Below are 16,580 nucleotides of genomic sequence, written 5' to 3' on the forward strand. Positions count from 1 at the left end.
ATATATATATATATGTATATATATATATATATAACATAGTGATACTAAGGAATCATAACTATGTCTATTATCTTAATTTTTTTTAAAATTTTAAGGATTTTATTCATTTATTTGACAGACAGAAACCACAAGTAAACAGAGAGGCAGGGAGGGGAGGGGGGAGGAGGCTCCCTGCTGAGCAGAGAGCCAGATGCCAGGCCTGATCCAGGACCTGAGCCAAAGGCAGAGTCTTTAACCCCCTGAGACACCCAGGCACACCTATTATCTTAAATTCTTAATAATTTATTCCTGGCAAACAGGCAAGTAAGTAAAGGATAGAATCACTGGGAGACCATATTCCAAATGATCTATATGTGCATGTGATTCATTTTTGAACATATAGCACACAACTGTGAGATATCCAAGGTGAAAAAGAACTGGTAATTACAAATTGCATGTGTGTTAATTTTAATGTATTACTGTTTTAGGAGCAGAATGAAAAAGAGAAAAAGAATCATGAACTCAAACAACTTGCTAAGCAGAATTGAATTTGACCTCCCTGAAGATCAGAACAGCATCCTTCTATTTTGTATACCTAGGACCAATCAAGGTTCCTGACCTACTGTGAACATTCAATAAGTATTTTAATGAAAGCAGAAACGTAGGACATCTTTGGTAGAAGCTTCAGCAGACAACAATTTTTTTTCTAGCTATTCTTATAAGGTCTTTCTCAAACTTAAGGGATATCCAGTGGTGGAATCATTAACATCAACTTCATGGTATCATGTTAGTCAATTATTTCAGGAAAATGTTTCTACTAAACAGTACAAAGAGTTGTCTACCCATTCCCAATGATTCCCAAAGACAGAACTAGGTAAACCTCGCAGCTGCTTCTGAACTAAATAAAATGAGGCCAGTCTAAAAGGAAAGCTTTTACAGTCCCAAAGAAGGGTGGTTTAAAATTTCTGTGTGTGTGTGCATGTGCGTGTGCATGCGCATGTGTGTATAAATGCCTGAGTGGCAGTAGGAGTGATTCAGTAGTGAAAATGTCTCCTCTGGGATTGAAATAGGATACTCTTATTCAGATGCTAAACACTTACTATCATCGTAGTTTTAAGCGTGTATGCATGCGTGCATGTGTGTGTGTATATATGTTTAATTAACTTTCACTTCCATTTAGCAAAAATATTTTGTCTCATGGAAAGCCATCTGAGTTTCCTTGGCATTACATTTCAAAAAATTTCCTTATAGAATAAATATATATTGTTTTTGTTAAACACTCCATTCTATCTCAGGTTTCTAATGGTGGAAAGTAATCCTTTAATTTTACACCACTATAATAGAATCAAATTAATGAAAGGTATAAATATAATTAGGATAATAATTTGTAAATATCCCTTGCTACAAACTCTCTTATTGGTAAGCAGATTTCTCTCCTGGCTCCCCATTTGCCATTACTGCTAGGTCTGATATTTAGTGTCCCTGGGAAACTGGAAGATAAAATTTGGGCAAGTTTCTTCTGGGGGAGAAAGGAAAAGGAGAGATGATCTCTTTTGGTTAGTGGACTGTGGAAAGAGAAGATTAATCAGGCAAGTTAGAGAAGTGACTCTTGCCACTTTGATGTATTGGAAAGTTTGAAGAGAAAATCTAGAATCAGTAGATCCATTACACCTTTTCTTTTTTTTCAGCCTGGAGAAAGAGAGTTGAGCTAGATGGCTTCAGTCCAATACAGAGAGAATGGTAATGGTCTTTGGAGAAAACTGACAAGAGAGATGATTCTGAGCCAGTGTTCCTGGATCCCTGCCTCTGGTATGTAGCACACAAGGTGTCCAGACATTTCTGTAAGCTCTGTTGCATTGACACAAGGTGCAGAGAGGACAGACCAAGTCACCAGAGGCCCGGGGTTGGGATGAAGAAGCAGAGGTTTAGAACCAGGTCCAACAGTCGTTGTCACCCCATCACTCCCAAAGGCCATGCAGGATCAGAGGGTTATACCTCTATAATAGAGTCATACTTCAGTCATCAGTCCAAACCCTAGGCCAGAGCAGCCACCCCACTGTAAGATGAGCCTCACTGTTGACGTTCAGGACTCATTCTAAAATTATATTTTGTGCCTCTCACCTAAAAGCCAGATGCCACCTTAGGCCACCATAGGAGAAAGCAGTGTGAATGTGAATGGCACTACAGATGGTCCCTGACTTAACAAAGACTCAATTTAACAGTTGATGATGGTGCGAAAGCAATACACATTCAGCAGAAAGTGTACTCAGAATTTTGAATTGTGATCTCTTCCTGGGCTAGAGATATGTGGTGTGATACTTTCTCAGGATTCTGGCAGGGGCAGCCCCACGATTACAAGGGTGAACAACCAACACATTTACAACCATCCTGTTGTTCATGTCAGTGTTCACTAAATTACATGAGATATTCAACACTTCATTATAAGATATTCTTTGTGCAAGAGAATCTGCCCAACCATAAGCTAATGGAATTGTCCTGAGCACATTTAAAGTGGGTTAGGCTAGCTAAGCTGCAAGTTTCAGTGGGTTAGGTATAATAAGTGTGTTGTTGACTTAACGATATTTTCAGCTAATGATCGGTTTATCTGGACATACCCCACCATAAGTTGAAGAAGACTTGTATTTATCTAGAAGACACCTGGATATTCTAAATAGACTATTTACATGTGAGGAGATGAAGAAACTATTAATGGTGAAACATAGTGTCCCCACTCCCCTTGCCCCACCCCTATGTGCTGAGCACAAAGAAGACTGGGAGAAATATTGGAGCAATTGCCTATCTTGCCGTCTGAGTAATAGTGAGTAAATTTCCAAAGCAATTCAACAGAATGGAACTCCAGAGAAATGACAACTCTCCTCTTAACTAGCCCTTTTATCCTTGAATTCCTGGGACAGAACCCGTTCCCCTCATGATTAGAGAAGACTGTCCAGATCCCTCCTCACAACAGAACAAAGCACCAGCTGTCACATCATGTTCAAGTATCAACAAGCAGAGCCTCTTCATGTGCCTCCCAGCTTGTCTATTCTGGATGATAGGAAGGGTCAAAGCTATCAGCCTGCATTGGATTCAGAATCACAAGTGTCTTTCTCCCCTTAGGAACTGAACTATCTCCTAGGAACCACATCATGTTCTCATATAAGCTCTTAACAATTTCTCCTCCTCTTCTTTTTCATAGTCCTGATTTTTGTTTCTTTTCCCTCCTCCCAACTGAAAGCATAAACTTTAATGATGACATTTCATGCTCAGCCAACTTCTTTATAACCACTTAAGAAGCACCAGTGAGGTTATACACCTGCTTTTGGGAGCACAGCTGCCTGTTTCTTATGACATGTGGGTGGCTAAGGGTAGAGTGGTCAAGCACTAAGTAGCCAATCTCTTCCACCCTGCTGGGTGCACTCTGTGAGGCATGTAAAATCCTATTCCTGGACACCATGAATAAGAGAGAGTGACGACCAAGCTTCTATACTGGCAACAACAGTTTAAAATCGTATGTTTATATTCATTTCCTCCTCCCACCATCCATTCATTTAATCTTACTCATAATTTTACTTTATTCTTTGATGAATCCTTTGTTCTTTGTTTCCCTGACTATTTTTTTTTAAATGACTGAGTTTCAACATGTTGACATTTTTGACAAAAGTTCATTCTTCTCTGCATCTTTACGGTGATATCTCTTATATCCAAAACATATCCATAGGTTTTTTTTTGTATGTGTATATTGAGAGAGGGAGCGGGGCAGGGGAGTGTGAGAGAAAGAATCTTAAGCAGGCTCCATGCTGACACCCAGTGCAGAACCTGATACAACGCTCAGTCTCACAACCCTGAGATCACAACCCGAGCTGAAATCAAGAGTCGGTGCCCACTCAGGTGCCCAGCTCTGAGATTTTTTAAACATTAGCATGACTCTTTATCTTCTCCGTAATCCTCGAAGACGGTGTGTGCAATAAAGCTCACTTTCAGATGCATAAACATGTAGAGACCACACTCTAACAACATGTAACTCCAGAAAACAATCTCACGTCCCATATTAAAATATTTGTATTTTAAGTTTCTTTTGCATAGACTAAGCTCAGTTATCTACCCATGCCACTTGCACTATAAAAATAACATTTCATTGTGTTGCCAGTGTTATTCTAGTTTTAAAGCAGCAGGTTTAAGAGTGAAGATTGGGATTATGTCTCATCAGTGGCTACATGATCTTGAAAGAGTCACTTAACCTCTTTGAGCCTTGGTTTCCTCTGGAAAATTGACAAGGTATTACTTTTACCTATAACTTCTACATAGCACTCTACTGAGGATTAAATGAGAAAGGGCATGGACTCTCTGAAGCAACAACAGAAAAGTACCATAAAGCAGAAGTCTCTTGATCATATCATCCTTAAGAAAAGGCAAGAAACCAATGAGATTGAATTACGAATTCAAAAGAGAAGAGTACCATTTCTTCTCAGTAGTATCAAGTCAGAAATGTATTTTTCAGATTTTTATTTTTTGCCTGTGACCAGACCTGGCATCACCTTAATCAGGAGGCTTGGACTATATGGCCTTATTAGTGAAAGTAATAAAATATATCACATGAAGGAAAGAGCTATAAATTAATCATATTTTATATATGCTGCAAGTTTTAAGTGACATTTCTTGTAAGCTTCTTCTCCCTCTAAGTTTTCTCCTTGTTACACTATACCTCTTGATATAAAAGGAAACTAACTGTTAAAACAAATATAATCAATCACTTTTGAATTAAGTCGTTCCTGCTACATGCCTTGCTTTATAAGATATAGAAGCGGCATAAGGTAAGGGGTCTACTCTCAATGATGCTACATGCTATTAATATTATAAAATGATATAATCTCAGGGACTTTACAGTTATTTATTTATTTATTTATTTTTAAAGATTTTTTTTTTTTAATTTATTTGAGATAGAGAGAAAGAACACAGGAGCAGAGAGGAGGGGTTGGGGCAGAGGGAGATGCAGGCTTCCTGCTAAGCAGGGAGCCCAATGTGGGACTTGATCCCAGGACCCTGGGATCATGACCTGAGATAAGGCAGATGCTTAACTGAGTCACCCAGGCACCCCTGACCTTACAGTTACTAAGATGGCACATCTAATAGATGAGTCCTTTATAGAAGGGGATTTCCCAAACCACTGTTCAGCCAACTCTAAGCTACCACCATGCCAGGGATGCTATTACCTCATAAATCAACCTATTTGCCCTCTGTGGCTGCTCTAAATGAAAACTTTCCTTACTTTAACTTTTCAGTATCACCTACCTCTCCATCTTTAATTCTACCCTTTGTGGGTATATATTCAAGTGCTTTCTGGTGAAGCTGATAGGTAAATGCATTCATTGTTCAGAGAGGGGAATGGGGAAGCTTGGTCTGTAGCAGGTAGGGAAAGCCTCGTCTGGGTTTGGAAGAATGCCCAGGACCTAAATAACTAAAAGGAACGAATGCATTCTCTGCCACAGGGAAGAACATAGCCAAGCCTGAGAGACAAAAATGAAGGTGATAGGTTTAGAGATGCCTTCTCTCAGGACTACTACCACGTTGGAAGGCACTCACTATAGAGATCAACACTTTTATTACAAATGAGCACCCGTAATAATAACGGTAAAGATGGCAATACTTGTGCAAATTTTATTTGGCCCCTAAACCTTCCCTCTGAAAAAAAGAGAGCACATTATATTTTTGGAAGTCCAGAAATATTTCAGAGGGTTTTGGGAAGTAATTTATATAATGCCACTCACTGAGATTTGCAGCAACCCTGTATTTTTATACACCAGGGAACAATTAGGTCATGCACCTAACCTATGATTATGATAAGTTTAAGAGAGCTCATGAGTGACACGTGCGGTTGTGGTGGGCTGAGAAATCAAGGTTTGCAGAGCTCCTGAGAGCAGAGGTGCAGTAAATCATGTCCTTTAAAACTGTTTTCATTCAATGACTAGAGCTGCACCCCAAAATGGCAGTCAATTTTTAGTAGCAGTGACCAGTGGCTGTGTGGCCCAAGTCACTTAGGAGGAATTCATCGTCCAGGGATATGTATGCATTTTCAAATTCAGAGTAAAGCAATACTGCTTACTGACTCATAGAGCAAAGAACAGATTGCCTCAAATAAATACAAAGATAAGAATTACATCCTTATTTTAACCCACACTCTGTCCTCTAAACCATTTTTGAATTGTTTTGGCACTTTTTTCAATCATCTGAGAAAAGGCTTTCAAATGAAGTATTTTCCTTTCTAGACCGTGAAATTTGCACCTTCTCAAGATACACACAAATCTTATTAGGTTCAGGAGACTATGAAAAACTCATCCTTTTGCCCAATGTACACTTCCCCCCTACCCAACTCTTAAAACAAAATGTTTAGGGTAGTGGAAGTCCACAGGTTGACAGCTTGGAAAACCCAGTGGACGAATTGCGGAGAATGGATTATTGCACAAGACATGTTTAAGAAAACAAATCTTTTTGGATATGCTATGTGCACTCCCATTCTCTAGACCTTCACCAGCCCCAGAATTTTGGCTATAAAATTAATCAATATCCTACTATGAGAAGAAGCTTCAAGTTCTGTGTTTAGAGAATCCCGATATTCTGTGGGATGGAGAGATTCACATATTAGAAATCAAAACATGAAACATTTATATTTGCTTATGCGTTTTTCTTAGTATTTTTGTCATTGGCACTAAAATATGTAAATATTATCACACAGCACTTGGTACTAAAAGAATATACTGACAACAGTTGGTATTTGAAATTACTCAGGATTCTGGTTGAATTTTATAATACGAGGTTGAGTTTGTGAGTGTATCATGAGTAGGTGTAAAAGAGGTGGTGTGTAGTGATGAGGACACTGGGTTAGGAAACTGATGAACAGCTTTGGAGTGCTTTCTGCATACCAAGCACTGCGTGGCTTCCCGACATCGCCTCACTGAAACCTCAAGACAACTCTAAGGGTAGATAACTGATAGTTCCCTAATTTACAAAAGAGGAGCTGAGGCTAACTCAGTGATTCAAGGAGACCAAGGTATCCAGCAATAGAGTTGAGGACAGATTTCAATTCCAGGCTGTCAGACCCAATGTATCCTTTCACATCCTCGGTGATCCCTGATTCTTGTCATCCGCTCACACCCAGTTTGACTCTGTTAGTCACACTTCCTCTATCTCCATTTCTTCATCTGTTGATTGGGGTTGATAATGATGGCAGCCCTGCTCAGTTCACAAAACTGCAGGGAAAAGGAAACAACCTCAGAAGTATGAAAGTGCTTTGCCAACAGTAGAGCATAAAAGCATTTTGATATAGTTATGTTGATTATTATTTCACACAAGTTAAAAAAGTTCTGTTCACAAGATACCAACCCATTCCCCTTTGATCAAATCTTAACTTGGAGTTATTTTCTAAGGTTTCTCTCATAGTCTGTGGGTCTGTGGTATTATCCACTCATAAAGCAGGTAGCTGTGTCCTTGGAGTGATTACAAGGCACCTCTTTCTGTGTCCAGGAGTTGCCCAAAATATCACAGAGGGGCTTAAGGCAAATTTCAGGAAGGCATAAGGCAAATGAAGGAGTGGCCTTTACAAACAAATAGCAGAGCTGGTATTCGGGCCGTGCTAGAGGAGTTTATTAGTTGTGAAAATACAGGTATAGATCAACATCAATTGCAAAAATCAAGCCATTGTCTTGATCCTCTAGTGCCTCTGTACCATCCCCAGTCTTCTGCTGTGGTCACCACAGCCCCACCACTGGATCTCCTGGATCTCCCTGTGTTTCTGCAGCTAAACCATTAACATCACCACAGCAAGGGCTCTTGGGGCTCTGAAATGTAACTATCTCTACTCTGATTGGTTGGTCCTCAAGCCACTCAGGTTGTTAAATGTTTTTAATCCTAGTTTGGAAATACTCCTGATAAAAGGTAACATTTCCAACCTACCGTGCGTATGTTTACATCTTATTATGAGGAAGAGTTAGTGGATTATTTTCACTGGTAGGAAGGGGAGCTGCTCTCTGAGTCTCCAGACTGTCTCTGTCAGCACTTTCCCAAGTTTACCTCTCTTGAGGGGCATAATGCGCATGCTGTTTTGTATCTGCCTGTTTGCTTGTTGCCTCTTCCTGAGGGCAAGAGCTGTCTCTCCCCTAGTGTATAATGCAGATTCTAATCAGTGGTGACAGTGAGGTAAAGGGTAATGTTGGGGCAAGAGAATGGGGAGGACTGAGGAAAGACCAAGGTCGGGGGAAGTAGCAGGCCTGTTGGTATCTAAAGCTCGAGCTGGCTAACGCTAGCATGAGGGCTAAAACTCCTGGCTGTTTGAACACTTCCAGAGAGCCTATTTTCACTGATGCTCTTTGTTAATACAGATTCTGTTAAAGATTCCTGTTCTATAACATGACTGGGGAGGCCCTGGGATTTGTCTCAGATGTACTGAAGACAGCATAGGACTCAAAATCAGATAGACTGGAGTTGAAGTTCTAGTCCCACTTAGAAGCTTCACGATCTCTGGTGAGAAACTGCCAATCAAGTTCATTATCTATACCTAACTATGAAAAGTCAATGAAAACCAAAATGGACAAAGATCTCAGAGTAGTGTCTAGTCCTCAGTGAGTGATGGTTACCTGCCTTTTATGTAGCACTTGAAACTTCTACAATCTTTGTTATAAAGGTATGGAAAAATATCATGGGGGCAATCAAAGCTCCCAGTTTTAAGGAGAGGAACCTGAGACTCAGATATATAGAGTGACTAACCCAAGATCACACAGCATTAAGCACAAGGGCCAGGACTCGACAACCTGGTTGAGTGTATTCCTGAGTCCAGAGAACTCTCAACTTACAAATAGCATTGAAGTCTGTACTTTTCTTGCTACTATTTTGTGATCCTGCATGAAATACTTCTCTCTTTGGGTCTTCACAGCCTCATTAGCAAAGTGGGCTCTTCACAAGGACTGCTTTAAGCACCTTATGTCCCAGGGGCCTATAAGCTATGAATAATCACCTGGGTGTCTGTACTGTCACCATCATCACCCCACATGGCATGGTGTTACATAACACAGGCTTCTGCTTACTGGGCATTCAGTTTTGCAACAAAGACATAGGCCTTTGTGGACTGTTGCTCTCACTTTCCGTTCACTATGGGTAAATTACAGGATAGCATTAATTGCTTTTATCTCTTTAAAATAATTACTTTAAGAATATAGTTGTGTCCTCTTGATATTAGAAGTTCAAAAGTGACCTAGAGGAGACTCTGAGATCGCAAATATGCGACCTGTTATATGGGAGACACACACCAGTCAGGTTATTCCTCTCACGTTTTTAGGCTGCGTGATTTTAGCTGCTGCATAGTCTCTGTGCCCCATCCCCACGGTCACATTCCAGTGGTGGGCGAAGAGGCTTCTAAGTACAGCCAAATGTGCTGTACGGTAATTGCTAATTCCGTGTCTTTGGATCCTCTGGGGTTGGCAGCATTACGAAAATAGACATAGGGAAGCAGGGTACCATCAGCAAATGTTCTGATTTTTGAGGGAAAAGGGGATCTTATGGAACATCTGTTTTCTAATTTCACTAGAATCACACACAGTTGGTTTCCAAAAGGCACTGTGCTGGGGGATAAAGAGGCAAATAAAATAAATGCTAGTTCCTGGTCCTGATATAAGATTTATTTTAGTGGAAAAGACAAAAATGCATGGACACACCTTCACCACAGGTCCTGGATCTCAGTGACTCAAAGGAGACAACATCATATTTTGAGATAAGTGTTTTTGAACAGAGCCCCTCACTCTATCCAATTGGATAAAGACTTCTACTTTCCCTTTGTAGCAGGCACTGCCATTGCCACTCATCTAAGCTCTTTAGTGTACCTTGGAAGTCATCAATAGCTGCCAGGGCCAAGTCCCTAACCTCCAGCACCTATGTTTCTCTGTTTGTTTAGCCAAGGTCTTTCCTACACACAGAGCAGAATGGGAGAGCAGGGAACTTAGTGTTTCCAGGAGTAACCCTTAACGGAGGTAAGATGGGAATTTGTGGATAACCACTTCATTGTCCTTGTCCCTTAGAGGGACAATTCTGAGATCTATTCTGCATGGTCACCCAGAAGGTCTCCAGTAGGATTGCTCCCAGTGGTCACAGGTTTATTAACAGACTCTTGAATGGCCTGCACCCAAACATCTGAGAACAACCGAAACTATGCCATCTTTATTATCTTAAGAACAGTTTTTGTTTTGAGAACTTAAGCTGATGTATATAAAGCCTACAGGTGCTCAGTAACTTACTGTTCTATATTTTTCATGCTTCCAAATGTCCTCACGCATACTGTATACATTTTGGAATCAGGCATGGAGTGCTACATTTCAGCTCACCCTGGTCCTTTAAACCCTGATTATGTCCTCTGTGCCACTGGATTGGCTAGTCACTAAAAGGAATCCCCTCATACCCTAGATGGTTCAGTTGAACCTTATCACCTTATCTTACTTTGTGTTTGGCCTGTCAACCTGAATATGGTATCTCTGTCACCTTGCTTTCACTAGACTCTTCTAATGATAGATTGTTCTTCAGGCAGAGAATTTTGGTCTCTAGCTCTTCTCTTCCACCAAAATAGCAATTTGTCCTTCAGATTATTTCCAACTCCGGCCTTTATGGGGAGCATTCCAGCCCAAACCAGAGCTGCCCCCAATTCTCCACGCAGGTAATGCTTCAATGATCATGGGTGTGCTGTGTCCCTAAGACCCTTGCATCTGCGCAGGAATGTTTCATTCAATGTATGCTGGTGAGAATGTAGGGGGAAATTTCACACAAGTAATTGATAGGCATGTTCTGGAAAAATAAGTAGGCAAGCATGATTTATAGAAAATCAGAGAATGTCCAAAACCTATTTGTGAGCTTGTTTTCTTTTCAAAGCCGCCTAATGAGGGAGATGTTTAGTCAGAGATCAGCCACACTGAACAGAAATCACCTGGTAGACAACAGAATCAGGAAAACAGGGAGGAGAGGTCAAATGGCCATAATAAGAGAGAGTAGGCCTTCATCAGGGTTGGGGGAGGGAATAATGAGGTCCAGATGAAAGGAGAAGCAGCTATAAAACAAGAGGGAAAGAAGGAAATAAAGTATCCCAAAGACTGTGATGCACAGTGATACAAAACATGATACACTAGATAGGCAGTATGCTCTCTCATGCACTCATGTATGTGCAAATAGAAGGGGATGGGCAGGATCTATGGAACTATTAAATCCAACAGTCAGGTTGCTTTTTCTGAAGTCACACTTTAAGCAAACAGCTCAAAAGCAATCGTGAAAGGATTGCTTATTGCTTATATATATATGTATATATATATATATTGCTTATATATATATTGCTTATATATATATATTGCTTAAATATATATATATATATATCTCATATAGTATACAGCAGATATATACAGTTTTTAATTGTCAATCATACATCAATAAAGCTGATGAGAGGAAAAAAGCCAGTAAAAAGATTAGCAAGGTCAAGGTTCCTGCATTTACAAGCACATATCTATCCTGAGACAGAAGCAAACTAACTCAAGAATGTAGGAAGCCTAACACTCAAAGATGCTAAAAAGAAGACCGATGTACCTGACAAAATGCCTGTTGGTTCTGACAGATGCGCAGGAAAAAAAGAAAGAGAGAGAGAGAGAGAGAGAGGAAGGAAGGAAGGAAGGAAGGAAGAAAGAAAGAAAGAAAGAAAGAAAGAAAGAAAGAAAGAAAGAAAGAAATCCAACTTCTCTACAACAGGAAGGATCAAAATTGTGCCACAATTCCTCTCTACTATACTCCACACACCACCATCCAACACATTTGCTCTGAAACCCAATATCACTTACAGTATTTTTTTTAAAAGGAAGTTAAAGAGGTTATATGTAGAGAAATCTCCACATGCTCACGTGACAGAAAGCTCTAGAGGTTAAGGAAACCCTGAAGTGACAAGGACGGTGTTCAGAAGGACTACCCGGAGTCTGGGTAAGTGGGCACAAAAGTGGCGTATCAGCATATGAGAGCATATTCACTTTGTGAGAGTAGGTGTATAGTAATAAGTTTTGGGGGAAATAATCCAAACTACAAGATTATGGGCTCCAAGCTGTCATGGACAATCTGGAAACCTATGAGTGCATTATTCGTTGACCACAATGGCTGAAAATGTTGCCCTGGGCCAAGAGACCCATGAGATGCTGTGCTTCTGCTGGAGTTTTGCATAAACGGAACCAAAAGCGTTACAGACCCTTGCTCTGGAAACAAAGCAAAACATAATTAAACTTAGTGTAACAGCACTTGGGTGCACATCACTCTCCAAGATACAGAAAGGAACTGGACAAGATCCAGACTAGCATGGTCAGGATGGAAGGGTCTCCCCTGAAGAATGATAAAATTAAGAAATTTTCCATTTGATAGAATGGCCTCTGCACAGAGGAAAGATAGAAATGTACTCTTTCCCTTACATTATAGTTAGAACACATCTGGAAGGGAATATTTTTAGTACCCAAATTCCACATCATCTAAAATTCTTTCAAAGTTATAGTTCTCCCCAGAGCACCATACATTCTTTTTATTTTTTTAAGATTTTATTTATTTTTTGACAGACAGAGATCACAAGTAGGCAGAGAGGCAGGCAGAGAGTGAGAGGAGAAAGCAGGCTCCCCGCGGAGCAGAGAGCCCAATGTGGAACTCAATCCCACCCTGAGATCATGACCTGAGCTGAAGGCAGCAGCTTTAACCCACTGAGCCACCCAGGTGCCCCAGCACCATACATTTTCTCTAGTCCATGTTCTTCCTATATCCACATATCCATATATTTGTTCCTTGATCAAGCAATCTTATAATGACTACTGATTATGTGTCAGACACAGAATAGTGTAGAGATTAGGTACTGGGATGTGGAGGCAGGCACACCCTTCACATAGAGGGCTCACTGGATATAAGGAGTAGAGCAAGAATATATATAAACATAATTATAATACAGTGTGATGATTGTAATTAATTGAAGGAGGTCCCAAAATCATGATGGTTGGTGGGAAGTAAAACCTGAATTAAACTGGGGAGGGTGAAATAAAATGTGTTTTCTAGTATGTGGCCTGTATACTCTTTCTTTCTTATATTTTCTTTCCAACTGCACACTGACTTTATCTAAGTAGAATAATAAAAATAGTGAACACAGGATTCAAGCAGCATTAAAACTGAGTATTCAGCATGCCACTTTTTCCCTATGTTATTAATGTGGTGATTTTTCTATTCTTGCAAACTCCTACATATATAAATTTATATTTTGCATACCTTTCCTTTTCCTAGTAAATGCTTATCATAATATATGGAATTTATTTTTTAAATGCATAATTCATTTTGTTTCAGAGCTTATAATACTAAAGTTTTTTGTTGTTGTTCTTTTGGGCTTATGAGTGCTGTATTTCTTAACTTTGACCTTGCATCAACATGAGATGTTGAATTTAATAATATATTGCACTTTTATATGCTCTTCATCACTATGGATCCAATCATGCTTTATTAACTATACTGAATGCACTAGATAAAAAATAATAATTTCTGGTAACTAGTCAAGATGGCAGAGGAGTAGCAAACTGAGATGACATCAGGTTGCAGGAGTTCAGCTAGATAGTTATCAAACCATTCCAAACAGCTAAAAACCCAATAGGACAAAGAGAAGTGAAGAAAAGCAGCAATTCTAAAAAGAGAAAATCGACCACTTTCTGAAAGGTAGGACATGCGGAGAAGTGAATCCAAAGCGATGGGAAGACAGACCCCAGGGGGAGGGGCTGGCTCCTGAAAACCGGTGGAGCAGCAGAGCACAAAAAGAGAACATTTAGAAGTCTGCTCCACTGAGGGACATTGCTCCAGATAATAACCAAGGGGGAGCCCTCCAAGGACAGTGTGGTCTCAGGTCCCATAGGGCCACAGAAGCATTGGGGGTGACTGAGAGTAGCAGAGCTCACAGGTATCAGGGTGGGGAGGCTGACTACAGAGACGGAGCCGAGGAGTGAACTCTCAGCTTGGGGTTACCTTAAATGTGATCCATGACACAGTCAGGCCACTGCTCTGTGAGCAGGGACCCCACAAGTGGTAGATCCAGGGAGACTCACCTTCCCCCTCTGGAGGCAGGAATCTGCTGGGTTTGGAGACTCCAAATGGAGCTGTACGCCAGAGATAGAGAAGCCCAGTCACAGGCAAGGTAAGCTCAGAGCACATGCAGAGACCACGGAAATGGGAGTGATTGAGCACATTTCTCCGAGGGCGCACTGAGGAGTGAGGCCCTGAGCTCTTGGATCCTCGAGGCCGGAGATTGGGAGGTCACCATTTTAATTTCTGTCCTCCAGAACTCTACAGAAAGCATTCAGGGAACAAAAGCTCCTGAGAATGAACCTGAGCAGATTACATAGCCTGGCCCCTGGCAAGAGCAGTGCAATTCTGCTTGGGCAAAGACACTTGAGAATCACAACAGGACCCTCCCCCAGAAGATCATCAAGAACATCCAGCCAAGACCAAGCTCACTGATCTAGGAAAACTGGAATTCCAGAGGAGGGGAAAGCAAAGCATGGAACTCATGGCTTTCTCCAAATGATTCTTTGGACTTCAAAGTTAGTTCAATTTTTTTAATTTTATTTTTTTCCTTATTCTAATTTTTTAACATTTCTCTTTCTTCTTTTAACATTTTTAACTAGTTTATCCTAACAATACCTTTCTTAAAAAAATCTTTTCAAAATTTCATTATTATAGTCATATTTTATCCTTCATTGTATTTCACTGTATTTTTTGTATACATATATAGGGTTTTTCCTTCTAAAAATTTTGGGGATACAATTTCTTCTTTTCTTTCTTTTTTTTTTTTTTTTAAGATTTTACCTATTTATGTGATACAGAGAGAGACCACAAGTAAGCAGAGAGGCAGAGACAGAGAGAGGAGGGAAGCAGGCACCCTGCTGAGCAGAAAGCCCAATGTGGGGCTCGATCCCAGGACCCTAAGATCATAACCTGAGCTGAAGGCAGAGGTTTAACCCACTGAGCCACCCAGGCATCCCTACAATTTCTTCTAATAGATCAAAGTATACCTAAATCTAGCACAGGGCTTTGTTCTAGTCTCCAGCCTGAGAAAATTCTCTCCACTTTCTTTTTCTTTCTTTTTCCAACCAAGTTTATCTTATCATTCCTTTTCGAAATTTTTTTTTTCATCTTTACAATCATATTCCATCCCTTCATCGTGTTTACCCTTAGTTTTGTATATATATGTTTTTCTTTCTTTAAAATTTTGGAAGATAATTTCTTCTAAGAGACCAAAATAAACCCAAAATCAAGTGGGTGGCTCGAATATATATATATATATATATATATACATATATAAAATATATGTACTTCATGTTATATATATATATATACATATATATATATATATATGTATATATATATATATAACATGAAGTACATATATTTTTATATATATAATTAAATTTATTTTAAATTTCTTTTTAAATTTTTAAATTTCTTTTTAACCCCTTTCTTCTCCCCCCAATTATTTGGGGTCTCTTATGATTTGGTTAGCATGCATTTTTCTGGGGTCTTTGCCACCCTTCGAGTATTTTATTCTTTTGTTCATATATTCTTATCTGGATAAAATGACAAAGTGGAAAAACTCACTGCAAAAAAAATAAAAAATAAAAAAAAATAAAAGAACAAGAGGTTCTTGTTAGAAGGTTAGAAGACCTAATCAATACAGACATTGGTAATATGTCAGATCTAGAGGCCCAAATGATGATTCTCAAGGTGCTAGCTGGGCTTGAAAAAGGCATGGAAGATATTAGAGAAACCTTGTCTGGGGGAAAAAAAAATCCGTTTCTGGAGAAATAAAAGAACTAAAATCTAACCAAGCTGAAATAAAAAAGCTACTAATGAGGTACAATAAAAAATGGAGGCTCTTACTGCCAGGATAAATGAGGCAGAAGAAAGAATTAGAGATATAGAAAACCAAATGACAGAGAATAAAGAAGCTGAGCAAAAGAGAGACAAACAACTACTGGACCGCAAGGGGAGAATTTGAGAGATAAGTGACACCACCACCGAAATACTACCCAATCGGATGCAACCGTACATTAAAAGGATTATTCACCACGACCAAGTGGGATTTACTCCAGGGCTGCAAAGTGGGTTCAATATCTGCAAATCAATCAATGTGCTATAATACATTAATAAAAGAAAGAACAAGAACCATATGATACTCTCAATAGACACTGAAAAATTATTTGACAAGGAAAAGCATCCTTTCTTGATCAAAACTCTTCAAAGTGTAGGGACAGAGGGTACATTCCTCAATATCATCAGAGCCATCACTGAAAAACCCACAGTGAATATCATTCTCAATGGAGAAACACAGAGCTTTTCCACTAAGGTCAGGAACAAGGCAGTACTGTCCATTATCACCACTGCTACTCAACATAGTGTTAGGAGTCCTAGCTTCAGCAATCAGACAACTAAAAGAAATTAAAGGCATCTGAATCAGCAAAGAAGAAGTCAAACTATCACTCTTTGCAGATGATATGATACTTTACGTGGAAAATCCAAGACTCCACTCCAAA

The sequence above is a fragment of the Mustela putorius genome, unplaced genomic scaffold (assembly GCF_011764305.1).
Source record: "Mustela putorius furo isolate JIRA1106 unplaced genomic scaffold, ASM1176430v1.1 tig00003834_pilon_pilon_pilon, whole genome shotgun sequence".
Classification (NCBI taxonomy): Eukaryota; Metazoa; Chordata; class Mammalia; order Carnivora; family Mustelidae; genus Mustela; species Mustela putorius.